Raw genomic sequence first — 16,337 nt, 5'->3', positions numbered from 1 at the left:
AATGTCGCTGAGAAGCTCACAGAGACCGCCATAAGCAACAGTTTAACAGAATGCCACAGACTAATCAACCAAACTTTTTGGGTTGGGTTCTCTTTTATAGTCTGCAGGCATTAAATGAAAGAAGTCAGTGTTCCAGCAGAAGGAGACAACGTTTCAGAAAAGGCATTGTAGCAAACCAAAAAAAGAAATTTTAAGCGCAGCAGTGTAACCAGCGCACATACCTGTTAGCTCGGGTGAGTTTAAAAGGCTGCTGTTGATAACAAGGGCATTTGCTAAATAGATGGTGTGTGTGCAACAATATACTGAAAGGTCAATTATATTGTGCAGCTTATCTCACCACCTGTAGTTATTTAGGTGAAAGCTCCAAAATGCTTGCCTAATATGTCTGTTTATCCAAAAGGAAGTAGAAAGGGAGAGCTAGAAAGATAGCATTGCATCACATTACATGGCAATGCAATGCACAGTTGCTGAAGTTGAACCAAATGAGCTTGTAATCTGGCTTCTGCAACTTTGAACATGAAAAATCCAATGAGGAGAAGAAAAGCAGAGCCAAAGAGTCCATCCCAAAATCCGACAAACAAGCAAAATGAACAAAAAACATTGAATTCAATTCTTTCTGATTTTAGAAACTGCATTAAAGAAGGGTGCACCGGTCCTGGAGATACTGCAATACCAGGTCAATGCGTGGAGTGGACAGAGCAAGCTCTTTTTCCATCTCCCTGTTCTAAAAATCCATTTAATATATGGTCCCCAGATAGGGGACGTATCAGATATTAAACTGATAAGAACAGATACTACACTTGATCTTAGCCAAAAGGCCGAGAAGCGATAACCAGAATTGGTTTCAAACTACGGAGCCACCCAAGGATCCTAAAAAGTCCATTTGTGGAGATGAGCTCCTGGACTCCCGTTAAGAAGACATGTTGTCAACCTCTAGATCCCTTACATGCCTGCACTTTTCGGCTTGCTGCTGCTGCAATCCACGCGTTTTAGATCTGCATAACTCCACCTCTTTATACACAGCACCTTCACCCCTGCTGTTCCCACCCGCCTCAACACCGTTGGAAGGGAGGAGAACCAATTAAGGCGGGGGGTGGGGTGGAACGAGCAGCTGTCTACCCTTAGCAGGAGGGCTCCTGATTACATACCTCTCCTGCTGCTGCTGCTGCTGCTGGCTGTCCAGCAGCAGACTGAAGGTGGCTGCTGCTGTGCACAGGTATATAAAGGCTCAGAGCCTATTATGACACGCGCAGCCAGCGTTCCATTGCCACATTCCATCTACTGCAGGCAGGATACCTGGCTGGCTGAATGTCGCTGAGAAGCTCACAGAGACCGCCATAAGCAACAGTTTAACAGAATGCCACAGACTAATCAACCAAACTTTTTGGGTTGGGTTCTCTTTTATAGTCTGCAGGCATTAAATGAAAGAAGTCAGTGTTCCAGCAGAAGGAGACAACGTTTCAGAAAAGGCATTGTAGCAAACCAAAAAAGAAATTTTAAGCGCAGCAGTGTAACCAGCGCACATACCTGTTAGCTCGGGTGAGTTTAAAAGGCTGCTGTTGATAACAAGGGCATTTGCTAAATAGATGGTGTGTGTGCAACAATATACTGAAAGGTCAATTATATTGTGCAGCTTATCTCACCACCTGTAGTTATTTAGGTGAAAGCTCCAAAATGCTTGCCTAATATGTCTGTTTATCCAAAAGGAAGTAGAAAGGGAGAGCTAGAAAGATAGCATTGCATCACATTACATGGCAATGCAATGCACAGTTGCTGAAGTTGAACCAAAATGAGCTTGTAATCTGGCTTCTGCAACTTTGAACATGAAAAATCCAATGAGGAGAAGAAAAGCAGAGCCAAAGAGTCCATCCCAAAATCCGACAAACAAGCAAAATGAACAAAAAACATTGAATTCAATTCTTTCTGATTTTAGAAACTGCATTAAAGAAGGGGTGCACCGGTCCTGGAGATACTGCAATACCAGGTCAATGCGTGGAGTGGACAGAGCAAGCTCTTTTTCCATCTCCCTGTTCTAAAAATCCATTTAATATATGGTCCCCAGATAGGGGACGTATCAGATAATAAACTGATAAGAACAGATACTACACTTGATCTTAGCCAAAAGGCCGAGAAGCGATAACCAGAATTGGTTTCAAACTACGGAGCCACCCAAGGATCCTAAAAAGTCCATTTGTGGAGATGAGCTCCTGGACTCCCGTTAAGAAGACATGTTGTCAACCTCTAGATCCCTTACATGCCTGCACTTTTCGGCTTGCTGCTGCTGCAATCCACGCGTTTTAGATCTGCATAACTCCACCTCTTTAAACACAGCACCTTCACCCCCTGCTGTTCCCACCCGCCTCAACACCGTTGGAAGGGAGGAGAACCAATTAAGGCGGGGGTGGGGTGGAACGAGCAGCTGTCTACCCTTAGCAGGAGGGCTCCTGATTACATACCTCTCCTGCTGCTGCTGCTGCTGCTGGCTGTCCAGCAGCAGACTGAAGGTGGCTGCTGCTGTGCACAGGTATATAAAGGCTCAGAGCCTATTATGACACGCGCAGCCAGCGTTCCATTGCCACATTCCATCTACTGCAGGCAGGATACCTGGCTGGCTGAATGTCGCTGAGAAGCTCACAGAGACCGCCATAAGCAACAGTTTAACAGAATGCCACAGACTAATCACCAAACTTTTTGGGTTGGGTTCTCTTTTATAGTCTGCAGGCATTAAATGAAAGAAGTCAGTGTTCCAGCAGAAGGAGACAACGTTTCAGAAAAGGCATTGTAGCAAACCAAAAAAGAAATTTTAAGCGCAGCAGTGTAACCAGCGCACATACCTGTTAGCTCGGGTGAGTTTAAAAGGCTGCTGTTGATAACAAGGGCATTTGCTAAATAGATGGTGTGTGTGCAACAATATACTGAAAGGTCAATTATATTGTGCAGCTTATCTCACCACCTGTAGTTATTTAGGTGAAAGCTCCAAAATGCTTGCCTAATATGTCTGTTTATCCAAAAGGAAGTAGAAAGGGAGAGCTAGAAAGATAGCATTGCATCACATTACATGGCAATGCAATGCACAGTTGCTGAAGTTGAACCAAAATGAGCTTGTAATCTGGCTTCTGCAACCTTTGAACATGAAAAATCCAATGAGGAGAAGAAAAGCAGAGCCAAAGAGTCCATCCCAAAATCCGACAAACAAGCAAAATGAACAAAAAACATTGAATTCAATTCTTTCTGATTTTAGAAACTGCATTAAAGAAGGGGTGCACCGGTCCTGTAGATACTGCAATACCAGGTCAATGCGTGGAGTGGACAGAGCAAGCTCTTTTTCCATCTCCCTGTTCTAAAAATCCATTTAATATATGGTCCCCAGATAGGGGACGTATCAGATATTAAACTGATAAGACAGATACTACACTTGATCTTAGCCAAAAGGCCGAGAAGCGATAACCAGAATTGGTTTCAAACTACGGAGCCACCCAAGGATCCTAAAAAGTCCATTTGTGGAGATGAGCTCCCTGGACTCCCGTTAAGAAGACATGTTGTCAACCTCTAGATCCCTTACATGCCTGCACTTTTCGGCTTGCTGCTGCTGCAATCCACGCGTTTTAGATCTGCATAACTCCACCTCTTTAAACACAGCACCTTCACCCCCTGCTGTTCCCACCCGCCTCAACACCGTTGGAAGGGAGGAGAACCAATTAAGGCGGGGGGTGGGGTGGAACGAGCAGCTGTCTACCCTTAGCAGGAGGGCTCCTGATTACATACCTCTCCTGCTGCTGCTGCTGCTGCTGGCTGTCCAGCAGCAGACTGAAGGTGGCTGCTGCTGTGCACAGGTATATAAAGGCTCAGAGCCTATTATGACACGCGCAGCCAGCGTTCCATTGCCCACATTCCATCTACTGCAGGCAGGATACCTGGCTGGCTGAATGTCGCTGAGAAGCTCACAGAGACCGCCATAAGCAACAGTTTAACAGAATGCCACAGACTAATCAACCAAACTTTTTGGGTTGGGTTCTCTTTTATAGTCTGCAGGCATTAAATGAAAGAAGTCAGTGTTCCAGCAGAAGGAGACAACGTTTCAGAAAAGGCATTGTAGCAAACCAAAAAAGAAATTTTAAGCGCAGCAGTGTAAACCAGCGCACATACCTGTTAGCTCGGGTGAGTTTAAAAGGCTGCTGTTGATAACAAGGGCATTTGCTAAATAGATGGTGTGTGTGCAACAATATACTGAAAGGTCAAAGGTCAATTATATTGTGCAGCTTATCTCACCACCTGTAGTTATTTAGGTGAAAGCTCCAAAATGCTTGCCTAATATGTCTGTTTATCCAAAAGGAAGTAGAAAGGGAGAGCTAGAAAGATAGCATTGCATCACATTACATGGCAATGCAATGCACAGTTGCTGAAGTTGAACCAAAATGAGCTTGTAATCTGGCTTCTGCAACTTTGAACATGAAAAATCCAATGAGGAGAAGAAAAGCAGAGCCAAAGAGTCCATCCCAAAATCCGACAAACAAGCAAAATGAACAAAAAACATTGAATTCAATTCTTTCTGATTTTAGAAACTGCATTAAAGAAGGGGTGCACCGGTCCTGGAGATACTGCAATACCAGGTCAATGCGTGGAGTGGACAGAGCAAGCTCTTTTTCCATCTCCCTGTTCTAAAAATCCATTTAATATATGGTCCCCAGATAGGGGACGTATCAGATATTAAACTGATAAGAACAGATACTACACTTGATCTTAGCCAAAAGGCCGAGAAGCGATAACCAGAATTGGTTTCAAACTACGGAGCCACCCAAGGATCCTAAAAAGTCCTTTGTGGAGATGAGCTCCTGGACTCCCGTTAAGAAGACATGTTGTCAACCTCTAGATCCCTTACATGCCTGCACTTTTCGGCTTGCTGCTGCTGCAATCCACGCGTTTTAGATCTGCATAACTCCACCTCTTTAAACACAGCACCTTCACCCCCTGCTGTTCCCACCCGCCTCAACACCGTTGGAAGGGAGGAGAACCAATTAAGGCGGGGGGTGGGGTGGAACGAGCAGCTGTCTACCCTTAGCAGGAGGGCTCCTGATTACATACCTCTCCTGCTGCTGCTGCTGCTGCTGGCTGTCCAGCAGCAGACTGAAGGTGGCTGCTGCTGTGCACAGGTATATAAAGGCTCAGAGCCTATTATGACACGCGCAGCCAGCGTTCCATTGCCACATTCCATCTACTGCAGGCAGGATACCTGGCTGGCTGAATGTCGCTGAGAAGCTCACAGAGACCGCCATAAGCAACAGTTTAACAGAATGCCACAGACTAATCAACCAAACTTTTTGGGTTGGGTTCTCTTTTATAGTCTGCAGGCATTAAATGAAAGAAGTCAGTGTTCCAGCAGAAGGAGACAACGTTTCAGAAAAGGCATTGTAGCAAACCAAAAAAGAAATTTTAAGCGCAGCAGTGTAACCAGCGCACATACCTGTTAGCTCGGGTGAGTTTAAAAGGCTGCTGTTGATAACAAGGGCATTTGCTAAATAGATGGTGTGTGTGCAACAATATACTGAAAGGTCAATTATATTGTGCAGCTTATCTCACCACCTGTAGTTATTTAGGTGAAAGCTCCAAAATGCTTGCCTAATATGTCTGTTTATCCAAAAGGAAGTAGAAAGGGAGAGCTAGAAAGATAGCATTGCATCACATTACATGGCAATGCAATGCACAGTTGCTGAAGTTGAACCAAAATGAGCTTGTAATCTGGCTTCTGCAACTTTGAACATGAAAAATCCAATGAGGAGAAGAAAAGCAGAGCCAAAGAGTCCATCCCAAAATCCGACAAACAAGCAAAATGAACAAAAAACATTGAATTCAATTCTTTCTGATTTTAGAAACTGCATTAAAGAAGGGGTGCACCGGTCCTGGAGATACTGCAATACCAGGTCAATGCGTGGAGTGGACAGAGCAAGCTCTTTTTCCATCTCCCTGTTCTAAAAATCCATTTAATATATGGTCCCCAGATAGGGGACGTATCAGATATTAAACTGATAAGAACAGATACTACACTTGATCTTAGCCAAAAGGCCGAGAAGCGATAACCAGAATTGGTTTCAAACTACGGAGCCACCCAAGGATCCTAAAAAGTCCATTTGTGGAGATGAGCTCCTGGACTCCCGTTAAGAAGACATGTTGTCAACCTCTAGATCCCTTACATGCCTGCACTTTTCGGCTTGCTGCTGCTGCAATCCACGCGTTTTAGATCTGCATAACTCCACCTCTTTAAACACAGCACCTTCACCCCCTGCTGTTCCCACCCGCCTCAACACCGTTGGAAGGGAGGAGAACCAATTAAGGCGGGGGGTGGGGTGGAACGAGCAGCTGTCTACCCTTAGCAGGAGGGCTCCTGATTACATACCTCTCCTGCTGCTGCTGCTGCTGCTGGCTGTCCAGCAGCAGACTGAAGGTGGCTGCTGCTGTGCACAGGTATATAAAGGCTCAGAGCCTATTATGACACGCGCAGCCAGCGTTCCATTGCCACATTCCATCTACTGCAGGCAGGATACCTGGCTGGCTGAATGTCGCTGAGAAGCTCACAGAGACCGCCATAAGCAACAGTTTAACAGAATGCCACAGACTAATCAACCAAACTTTTTGGGTTGGGTTCTCTTTTATAGTCTGCAGGCATTAAATGAAAGAAGTCAGTGTTCCAGCAGAAGGAGACAACGTTTCAGAAAAGGCATTGTAGCAAACCAAAAAAGAAATTTTAAGCGCAGCAGTGTAACCAGCGCACATACCTGTTAGCTCGGGTGAGTTTAAAAGGCTGCTGTTGATAACAAGGGCATTTGCTAAATAGATGGTGTGTGTGCAACAATATACTGAAAGGTCAATTATATTGTGCAGCTTATCTCACCACCTGTAGTTATTTAGGTGAAAGCTCCAAAATGCTTGCCTAATATGTCTGTTTATCCAAAAGGAAGTAGAAAGGGAGAGCTAGAAAGATAGCATTGCATCACATTACATGGCAATGCAATGCACAGTTGCTGAAGTTGAACCAAAATGAGCTTGTAATCTGGCTTCTGCAACTTTGAACATGAAAAATCCAATGAGGAGAAGAAAAGCAGAGCCAAAGAGTCCATCCCAAAATCCGACAAACAAGCAAAATGAACAAAAAACATTGAATTCAATTCTTTCTGATTTTAGAAACTGCATTAAAGAAGGGGTGCACCGGTCCTGGAGATACTGCAATACCAGGTCAATGCGTGGAGTGGACAGAGCAAGCTCTTTTTCCATCTCCCTGTTCTAAAAATCCATTTAATATATGGTCCCCAGATAGGGGACGTATCAGATATTAAACTGATAAGAACAGATACTACACTTGATCTTAGCCAAAAGGCCGAGAAGCGATAACCAGAATTGGTTTCAAACTACGGAGCCACCCAAGGATCCTAAAAAGTCCATTTGTGGAGATGAGCTCCTGGACTCCCGTTAAGAAGACATGTTGTCAACCTCTAGATCCCTTACATGCCTGCACTTTTCGGCTTGCTGCTGCTGCAATCCACGCGTTTTAGATCTGCATAACTCCACCTCTTTAAACACAGCACCTTCACCCCCTGCTGTTCCCACCCGCCTCAACACCGTTGGAAGGGAGGAGAACCAATTAAGGCGGGGGGTGGGGTGGAACGAGCAGCTGTCTACCCTTAGCAGGAGGGCTCCTGATTACATACCTCTCCTGCTGCTGCTGCTGCTGCTGGCTGTCCAGCAGCAGACTGAAGGTGGCTGCTGCTGTGCACAGGTATATAAAGGCTCAGAGCCTATTATGACACGCGCAGCCAGCGTTCCATTGCCACATTCCATCTACTGCAGGCAGGATACCTGGCTGGCTGAATGTCGCTGAGAAGCTCACAGAGACCGCCATAAGCAACAGTTTAACAGAATGCCACAGACTAATCAACCAAACTTTTTGGGTTGGGTTCTCTTTTATAGTCTGCAGGCATTAAATGAAAGAAGTCAGTGTTCCAGCAGAAGGAGACAACGTTTCAGAAAAGGCATTGTAGCAAACCAAAAAAGAAATTTTAAGCGCAGCAGTGTAACCAGCGCACATACCTGTTAGCTCGGGTGAGTTTAAAAGGCTGCTGTTGATAACAAGGGCATTTGCTAAATAGATGGTGTGTGTGCAACAATATACTGAAAGGTCAATTATATTGTGCAGCTTATCTCACCACCTGTAGTTATTTAGGTGAAAGCTCCAAAATGCTTGCCTAATATGTCTGTTTATCCAAAAGGAAGTAGAAAGGGAGAGCTAGAAAGATAGCATTGCATCACATTACATGGCAATGCAATGCACAGTTGCTGAAGTTGAACCAAAATGAGCTTGTAATCTGGCTTCTGCAACTTTGAACATGAAAAATCCAATGAGGAGAAGAAAAGCAGAGCCAAAGAGTCCATCCCAAAATCCGACAAACAAGCAAAATGAACAAAAAACATTGAATTCAATTCTTTCTGATTTTAGAAACTGCATTAAAGAAGGGGTGCACCGGTCCTGGAGATACTGCAATACCAGGTCAATGCGTGGAGTGGACAGAGCAAGCTCTTTTTCCATCTCCCTGTTCTAAAAATCCATTTAATATATGGTCCCCAGATAGGGGACGTATCAGATATTAAACTGATAAGAACAGATACTACACTTGATCTTAGCCAAAAGGCCGAGAAGCGATAACCAGAATTGGTTTCAAACTACGGAGCCACCCAAGGATCCTAAAAAGTCCATTTGTGGAGATGAGCTCCTGGACTCCCGTTAAGAAGACATGTTGTCAACCTCTAGATCCCTTACATGCCTGCACTTTTCGGCTTGCTGCTGCTGCAATCCACGCGTTTTAGATCTGCATAACTCCACCTCTTTAAACACAGCACCTTCACCCCCTGCTGTTCCCACCCGCCTCAACACCGTTGGAAGGGAGGAGAACCAATTAAGGCGGGGGGTGGGGTGGAACGAGCAGCTGTCTACCCTTAGCAGGAGGGCTCCTGATTACATACCTCTCCTGCTGCTGCTGCTGCTGCTGGCTGTCCAGCAGCAGACTGAAGGTGGCTGCTGCTGTGCACAGGTATATAAAGGCTCAGAGCCTATTATGACACGCGCAGCCAGCGTTCCATTGCCACATTCCATCTACTGCAGGCAGGATACCTGGCTGGCTGAATGTCGCTGAGAAGCTCACAGAGACCGCCATAAGCAACAGTTTAACAGAATGCCACAGACTAATCAACCAAACTTTTTGGGTTGGGTTCTCTTTTATAGTCTGCAGGCATTAAATGAAAGAAGTCAGTGTTCCAGCAGAAGGAGACAACGTTTCAGAAAAGGCATTGTAGCAAACCAAAAAAGAAATTTTAAGCGCAGCAGTGTAACCAGCGCACATACCTGTTAGCTCGGGTGAGTTTAAAAGGCTGCTGTTGATAACAAGGGCATTTGCTAAATAGATGGTGTGTGTGCAACAATATACTGAAAGGTCAATTATATTGTGCAGCTTATCTCACCACCTGTAGTTATTTAGGTGAAAGCTCCAAAATGCTTGCCTAATATGTCTGTTTATCCAAAAGGAAGTAGAAAGGGAGAGCTAGAAAGATAGCATTGCATCACATTACATGGCAATGCAATGCACAGTTGCTGAAGTTGAACCAAAATGAGCTTGTAATCTGGCTTCTGCAACTTTGAACATGAAAAATCCAATGAGGAGAAGAAAAGCAGAGCCAAAGAGTCCATCCCAAAATCCGACAAACAAGCAAAATGAACAAAAAACATTGAATTCAATTCTTTCTGATTTTAGAAACTGCATTAAAGAAGGGGTGCACCGGTCCTGGAGATACTGCAATACCAGGTCAATGCGTGGAGTGGACAGAGCAAGCTCTTTTTCCATCTCCCTGTTCTAAAAATCCATTTAATATATGGTCCCCAGATAGGGGACGTATCAGATATTAAACTGATAAGAACAGATACTACACTTGATCTTAGCCAAAAGGCCGAGAAGCGATAACCAGAATTGGTTTCAAACTACGGAGCCACCCAAGGATCCTAAAAAGTCCATTTGTGGAGATGAGCTCCTGGACTCCCGTTAAGAAGACATGTTGTCAACCTCTAGATCCCTTACATGCCTGCACTTTTCGGCTTGCTGCTGCTGCAATCCACGCGTTTTAGATCTGCATAACTCCACCTCTTTAAACACAGCACCTTCACCCCCTGCTGTTCCCACCCGCCTCAACACCGTTGGAAGGGAGGAGAACCAATTAAGGCGGGGGGTGGGGTGGAACGAGCAGCTGTCTACCCTTAGCAGGAGGGCTCCTGATTACATACCTCTCCTGCTGCTGCTGCTGCTGCTGGCTGTCCAGCAGCAGACTGAAGGTGGCTGCTGCTGTGCACAGGTATATAAAGGCTCAGAGCCTATTATGACACGCGCAGCCAGCGTTCCATTGCCACATTCCATCTACTGCAGGCAGGATACCTGGCTGGCTGAATGTCGCTGAGAAGCTCACAGAGACCGCCATAAGCAACAGTTTAACAGAATGCCACAGACTAATCAACCAAACTTTTTGGGTTGGGTTCTCTTTTATAGTCTGCAGGCATTAAATGAAAGAAGTCAGTGTTCCAGCAGAAGGAGACAACGTTTCAGAAAAGGCATTGTAGCAAACCAAAAAAGAAATTTTAAGCGCAGCAGTGTAACCAGCGCACATACCTGTTAGCTCGGGTGAGTTTAAAAGGCTGCTGTTGATAACAAGGGCATTTGCTAAATAGATGGTGTGTGTGCAACAATATACTGAAAGGTCAATTATATTGTGCAGCTTATCTCACCACCTGTAGTTATTTAGGTGAAAGCTCCAAAATGCTTGCCTAATATGTCTGTTTATCCAAAAGGAAGTAGAAAGGGAGAGCTAGAAAGATAGCATTGCATCACATTACATGGCAATGCAATGCACAGTTGCTGAAGTTGAACCAAAATGAGCTTGTAATCTGGCTTCTGCAACTTTGAACATGAAAAATCCAATGAGGAGAAGAAAAGCAGAGCCAAAGAGTCCATCCCAAAATCCGACAAACAAGCAAAATGAACAAAAAACATTGAATTCAATTCTTTCTGATTTTAGAAACTGCATTAAAGAAGGGGTGCACCGGTCCTGGAGATACTGCAATACCAGGTCAATGCGTGGAGTGGACAGAGCAAGCTCTTTTTCCATCTCCCTGTTCTAAAAATCCATTTAATATATGGTCCCCAGATAGGGGACGTATCAGATATTAAACTGATAAGAACAGATACTACACTTGATCTTAGCCAAAAGGCCGAGAAGCGATAACCAGAATTGGTTTCAAACTACGGAGCCACCCAAGGATCCTAAAAAGTCCATTTGTGGAGATGAGCTCCTGGACTCCCGTTAAGAAGACATGTTGTCAACCTCTAGATCCCTTACATGCCTGCACTTTTCGGCTTGCTGCTGCTGCAATCCACGCGTTTTAGATCTGCATAACTCCACCTCTTTAAACACAGCACCTTCACCCCCTGCTGTTCCCACCCGCCTCAACACCGTTGGAAGGGAGGAGAACCAATTAAGGCGGGGGGTGGGGTGGAACGAGCAGCTGTCTACCCTTAGCAGGAGGGCTCCTGATTACATACCTCTCCTGCTGCTGCTGCTGCTGCTGGCTGTCCAGCAGCAGACTGAAGGTGGCTGCTGCTGTGCACAGGTATATAAAGGCTCAGAGCCTATTATGACACGCGCAGCCAGCGTTCCATTGCCACATTCCATCTACTGCAGGCAGGATACCTGGCTGGCTGAATGTCGCTGAGAAGCTCACAGAGACCGCCATAAGCAACAGTTTAACAGAATGCCACAGACTAATCAACCAAACTTTTTGGGTTGGGTTCTCTTTTATAGTCTGCAGGCATTAAATGAAAGAAGTCAGTGTTCCAGCAGAAGGAGACAACGTTTCAGAAAAGGCATTGTAGCAAACCAAAAAAGAAATTTTAAGCGCAGCAGTGTAACCAGCGCACATACCTGTTAGCTCGGGTGAGTTTAAAAGGCTGCTGTTGATAACAAGGGCATTTGCTAAATAGATGGTGTGTGTGCAACAATATACTGAAAGGTCAATTATATTGTGCAGCTTATCTCACCACCTGTAGTTATTTAGGTGAAAGCTCCAAAATGCTTGCCTAATATGTCTGTTTATCCAAAAGGAAGTAGAAAGGGAGAGCTAGAAAGATAGCATTGCATCACATTACATGGCAATGCAATGCACAGTTGCTGAAGTTGAACCAAAATGAGCTTGTAATCTGGCTTCTGCAACTTTGAACATGAAAAATCCAATGAGGAGAAGAAAAGCAGAGCCAAAGAGTCCATCCCAAAATCCGACAAACAAGCAAAATGAACAAAAAACATTGAATTCAATTCTTTCTGATTTTAGAAACTGCATTAAAGAAGGGGTGCACCGGTCCTGGAGATACTGCAATACCAGGTCAATGCGTGGAGTGGACAGAGCAAGCTCTTTTTCCATCTCCCTGTTCTAAAAATCCATTTAATATATGGTCCCCAGATAGGGGACGTATCAGATATTAAACTGATAAGAACAGATACTACACTTGATCTTAGCCAAAAGGCCGAGAAGCGATAACCAGAATTGGTTTCAAACTACGGAGCCACCCAAGGATCCTAAAAAGTCCATTTGTGGAGATGAGCTCCTGGACTCCCGTTAAGAAGACATGTTGTCAACCTCTAGATCCCTTACATGCCTGCACTTTTCGGCTTGCTGCTGCTGCAATCCACGCGTTTTAGATCTGCATAACTCCACCTCTTTAAACACAGCACCTTCACCCCCTGCTGTTCCCACCCGCCTCAACACCGTTGGAAGGGAGGAGAACCAATTAAGGCGGGGGGTGGGGTGGAACGAGCAGCTGTCTACCCTTAGCAGGAGGGCTCCTGATTACATACCTCTCCTGCTGCTGCTGCTGCTGCTGGCTGTCCAGCAGCAGACTGAAGGTGGCTGCTGCTGTGCACAGGTATATAAAGGCTCAGAGCCTATTATGACACGCGCAGCCAGCGTTCCATTGCCACATTCCATCTACTGCAGGCAGGATACCTGGCTGGCTGAATGTCGCTGAGAAGCTCACAGAGACCGCCATAAGCAACAGTTTAACAGAATGCCACAGACTAATCAACCAAACTTTTTGGGTTGGGTTCTCTTTTATAGTCTGCAGGCATTAAATGAAAGAAGTCAGTGTTCCAGCAGAAGGAGACAACGTTTCAGAAAAGGCATTGTAGCAAACCAAAAAAGAAATTTTAAGCGCAGCAGTGTAACCAGCGCACATACCTGTTAGCTCGGGTGAGTTTAAAAGGCTGCTGTTGATAACAAGGGCATTTGCTAAATAGATGGTGTGTGTGCAACAATATACTGAAAGGTCAATTATATTGTGCAGCTTATCTCACCACCTGTAGTTATTTAGGTGAAAGCTCCAAAATGCTTGCCTAATATGTCTGTTTATCCAAAAGGAAGTAGAAAGGGAGAGCTAGAAAGATAGCATTGCATCACATTACATGGCAATGCAATGCACAGTTGCTGAAGTTGAACCAAAATGAGCTTGTAATCTGGCTTCTGCAACTTTGAACATGAAAAATCCAATGAGGAGAAGAAAAGCAGAGCCAAAGAGTCCATCCCAAAATCCGACAAACAAGCAAAATGAACAAAAAACATTGAATTCAATTCTTTCTGATTTTAGAAACTGCATTAAAGAAGGGGTGCACCGGTCCTGGAGATACTGCAATACCAGGTCAATGCGTGGAGTGGACAGAGCAAGCTCTTTTTCCATCTCCCTGTTCTAAAAATCCATTTAATATATGGTCCCCAGATAGGGGACGTATCAGATATTAAACTGATAAGAACAGATACTACACTTGATCTTAGCCAAAAGGCCGAGAAGCGATAACCAGAATTGGTTTCAAACTACGGAGCCACCCAAGGATCCTAAAAAGTCCATTTGTGGAGATGAGCTCCTGGACTCCCGTTAAGAAGACATGTTGTCAACCTCTAGATCCCTTACATGCCTGCACTTTTCGGCTTGCTGCTGCTGCAATCCACGCGTTTTAGATCTGCATAACTCCACCTCTTTAAACACAGCACCTTCACCCCCTGCTGTTCCCACCCGCCTCAACACCGTTGGAAGGGAGGAGAACCAATTAAGGCGGGGGGTGGGGTGGAACGAGCAGCTGTCTACCCTTAGCAGGAGGGCTCCTGATTACATACCTCTCCTGCTGCTGCTGCTGCTGCTGGCTGTCCAGCAGCAGACTGAAGGTGGCTGCTGCTGTGCACAGGTATATAAAGGCTCAGAGCCTATTATGACACGCGCAGCCAGCGTTCCATTGCCACATTCCATCTACTGCAGGCAGGATACCTGGCTGGCTGAATGTCGCTGAGAAGCTCACAGAGACCGCCATAAGCAACAGTTTAACAGAATGCCACAGACTAATCAACCAAACTTTTTGGGTTGGGTTCTCTTTTATAGTCTGCAGGCATTAAATGAAAGAAGTCAGTGTTCCAGCAGAAGGAGACAACGTTTCAGAAAAGGCATTGTAGCAAACCAAAAAAGAAATTTTAAGCGCAGCAGTGTAACCAGCGCACATACCTGTTAGCTCGGGTGAGTTTAAAAGGCTGCTGTTGATAACAAGGGCATTTGCTAAATAGATGGTGTGTGTGCAACAATATACTGAAAGGTCAATTATATTGTGCAGCTTATCTCACCACCTGTAGTTATTTAGGTGAAAGCTCCAAAATGCTTGCCTAATATGTCTGTTTATCCAAAAGGAAGTAGAAAGGGAGAGCTAGAAAGATAGCATTGCATCACATTACATGGCAATGCAATGCACAGTTGCTGAAGTTGAACCAAAATGAGCTTGTAATCTGGCTTCTGCAACTTTGAACATGAAAAATCCAATGAGGAGAAGAAAAGCAGAGCCAAAGAGTCCATCCCAAAATCCGACAAACAAGCAAAATGAACAAAAAACATTGAATTCAATTCTTTCTGATTTTAGAAACTGCATTAAAGAAGGGGTGCACCGGTCCTGGAGATACTGCAATACCAGGTCAATGCGTGGAGTGGACAGAGCAAGCTCTTTTTCCATCTCCCTGTTCTAAAAATCCATTTAATATATGGTCCCCAGATAGGGGACGTATCAGATATTAAACTGATAAGAACAGATACTACACTTGATCTTAGCCAAAAGGCCGAGAAGCGATAACCAGAATTGGTTTCAAACTACGGAGCCACCCAAGGATCCTAAAAAGTCCATTTGTGGAGATGAGCTCCTGGACTCCCGTTAAGAAGACATGTTGTCAACCTCTAGATCCCTTACATGCCTGCACTTTTCGGCTTGCTGCTGCTGCAATCCACGCGTTTTAGATCTGCATAACTCCACCTCTTTAAACACAGCACCTTCACCCCCTGCTGTTCCCACCCGCCTCAACACCGTTGGAAGGGAGGAGAACCAATTAAGGCGGGGGGTGGGGTGGAACGAGCAGCTGTCTACCCTTAGCAGGAGGGCTCCTGATTACATACCTCTCCTGCTGCTGCTGCTGCTGCTGGCTGTCCAGCAGCAGACTGAAGGTGGCTGCTGCTGTGCACAGGTATATAAAGGCTCAGAGCCTATTATGACACGCGCAGCCAGCGTTCCATTGCCACATTCCATCTACTGCAGGCAGGATACCTGGCTGGCTGAATGTCGCTGAGAAGCTCACAGAGACCGCCATAAGCAACAGTTTAACAGAATGCCACAGACTAATCAACCAAACTTTTTGGGTTGGGTTCTCTTTTATAGTCTGCAGGCATTAAATGAAAGAAGTCAGTGTTCCAGCAGAAGGAGACAACGTTTCAGAAAAGGCATTGTAGCAAACCAAAAAAGAAATTTTAAGCGCAGCAGTGTAACCAGCGCACATACCTGTTAGCTCGGGTGAGTTTAAAAGGCTGCTGTTGATAACAAGGGCATTTGCTAAATAGATGGTGTGTGTGCAACAATATACTGAAAGGTCAATTATATTGTGCAGCTTATCTCACCACCTGTAGTTATTTAGGTGAAAGCTCCAAAATGCTTGCCTAATATGTCTGTTTATCCAAAAGGAAGTAGAAAGGGAGAGCTAGAAAGATAGCATTGCATCACATTACATGGCAATGCAATGCACAGTTGCTGAAGTTGAACCAAAATGAGCTTGTAATCTGGCTTCTGCAACTTTGAACATGAAAAATCCAATGAGGAGAAGAAAAGCAGAGCCAAAGAGTCCATCCCAAAATCCGACAAACAAGCAAAATGAACAAAAAACATTGAATTCAATTCTTTCTGATTTT

At 44.9% G+C, this 16,337-nt stretch overlaps 12 non-coding genes across 12 annotated transcripts; all 12 read right to left on the bottom strand.

Moving 5' to 3' along the window:
• Positions 1-639: 639 nt before the first annotated feature.
• On the bottom strand, positions 640-830 carry LOC141250586 (U2 spliceosomal RNA). Its single transcript, XR_012312747.1, has one exon. It is a non-coding gene; the product is annotated as a U2 spliceosomal RNA (small nuclear RNA).
• A 1,117-nt stretch (positions 831-1,947) lies between these two features.
• On the bottom strand, positions 1,948-2,138 carry LOC141250588 (U2 spliceosomal RNA). Its single transcript, XR_012312749.1, has one exon. It is a non-coding gene; the product is annotated as a U2 spliceosomal RNA (small nuclear RNA).
• A 1,117-nt stretch (positions 2,139-3,255) lies between these two features.
• Positions 3,256-3,445, bottom strand: LOC141250591 (U2 spliceosomal RNA). Its single transcript, XR_012312752.1, has one exon. It is a non-coding gene; the product is annotated as a U2 spliceosomal RNA (small nuclear RNA).
• Positions 3,446-4,573: 1,128 nt separating this feature from the next.
• LOC141250561 (U2 spliceosomal RNA) lies at positions 4,574-4,764 on the bottom strand. Its single transcript, XR_012312723.1, has one exon. It is a non-coding gene; the product is annotated as a U2 spliceosomal RNA (small nuclear RNA).
• Positions 4,765-5,881: 1,117 nt separating this feature from the next.
• Positions 5,882-6,072, bottom strand: LOC141250560 (U2 spliceosomal RNA). The gene has a single exon (XR_012312722.1). It is a non-coding gene; the product is annotated as a U2 spliceosomal RNA (small nuclear RNA).
• A 1,118-nt stretch (positions 6,073-7,190) lies between these two features.
• On the bottom strand, positions 7,191-7,381 carry LOC141250559 (U2 spliceosomal RNA). Its single transcript, XR_012312721.1, has one exon. It is a non-coding gene; the product is annotated as a U2 spliceosomal RNA (small nuclear RNA).
• Positions 7,382-8,499: 1,118 nt separating this feature from the next.
• Positions 8,500-8,690, bottom strand: LOC141250558 (U2 spliceosomal RNA). Its single transcript, XR_012312719.1, has one exon. It is a non-coding gene; the product is annotated as a U2 spliceosomal RNA (small nuclear RNA).
• A 1,118-nt stretch (positions 8,691-9,808) lies between these two features.
• On the bottom strand, positions 9,809-9,999 carry LOC141250595 (U2 spliceosomal RNA). The gene has a single exon (XR_012312755.1). It is a non-coding gene; the product is annotated as a U2 spliceosomal RNA (small nuclear RNA).
• A 1,118-nt stretch (positions 10,000-11,117) lies between these two features.
• On the bottom strand, positions 11,118-11,308 carry LOC141250592 (U2 spliceosomal RNA). Its single transcript, XR_012312753.1, has one exon. It is a non-coding gene; the product is annotated as a U2 spliceosomal RNA (small nuclear RNA).
• Positions 11,309-12,426: 1,118 nt separating this feature from the next.
• On the bottom strand, positions 12,427-12,617 carry LOC141250581 (U2 spliceosomal RNA). The gene has a single exon (XR_012312742.1). It is a non-coding gene; the product is annotated as a U2 spliceosomal RNA (small nuclear RNA).
• Positions 12,618-13,735: 1,118 nt separating this feature from the next.
• Positions 13,736-13,926, bottom strand: LOC141250569 (U2 spliceosomal RNA). Its single transcript, XR_012312730.1, has one exon. It is a non-coding gene; the product is annotated as a U2 spliceosomal RNA (small nuclear RNA).
• A 1,118-nt stretch (positions 13,927-15,044) lies between these two features.
• LOC141250557 (U2 spliceosomal RNA) lies at positions 15,045-15,235 on the bottom strand. Its single transcript, XR_012312718.1, has one exon. It is a non-coding gene; the product is annotated as a U2 spliceosomal RNA (small nuclear RNA).
• Positions 15,236-16,337: the final 1,102 nt, after the last annotated feature.

The sequence above is a fragment of the Phyllobates terribilis genome, unplaced genomic scaffold, assembly GCF_046119375.1.
Source record: "Phyllobates terribilis strain yellow unplaced genomic scaffold, ASM4611937v1 Scaffold_5916__1_contigs__length_48294, whole genome shotgun sequence".
Taxonomy (NCBI): Eukaryota; Metazoa; Chordata; class Amphibia; order Anura; family Dendrobatidae; genus Phyllobates; species Phyllobates terribilis.
The sequence above is the reverse complement of the archived record's forward strand: the minus strand, read 5'-3'. Positions and strand labels throughout refer to the sequence as shown.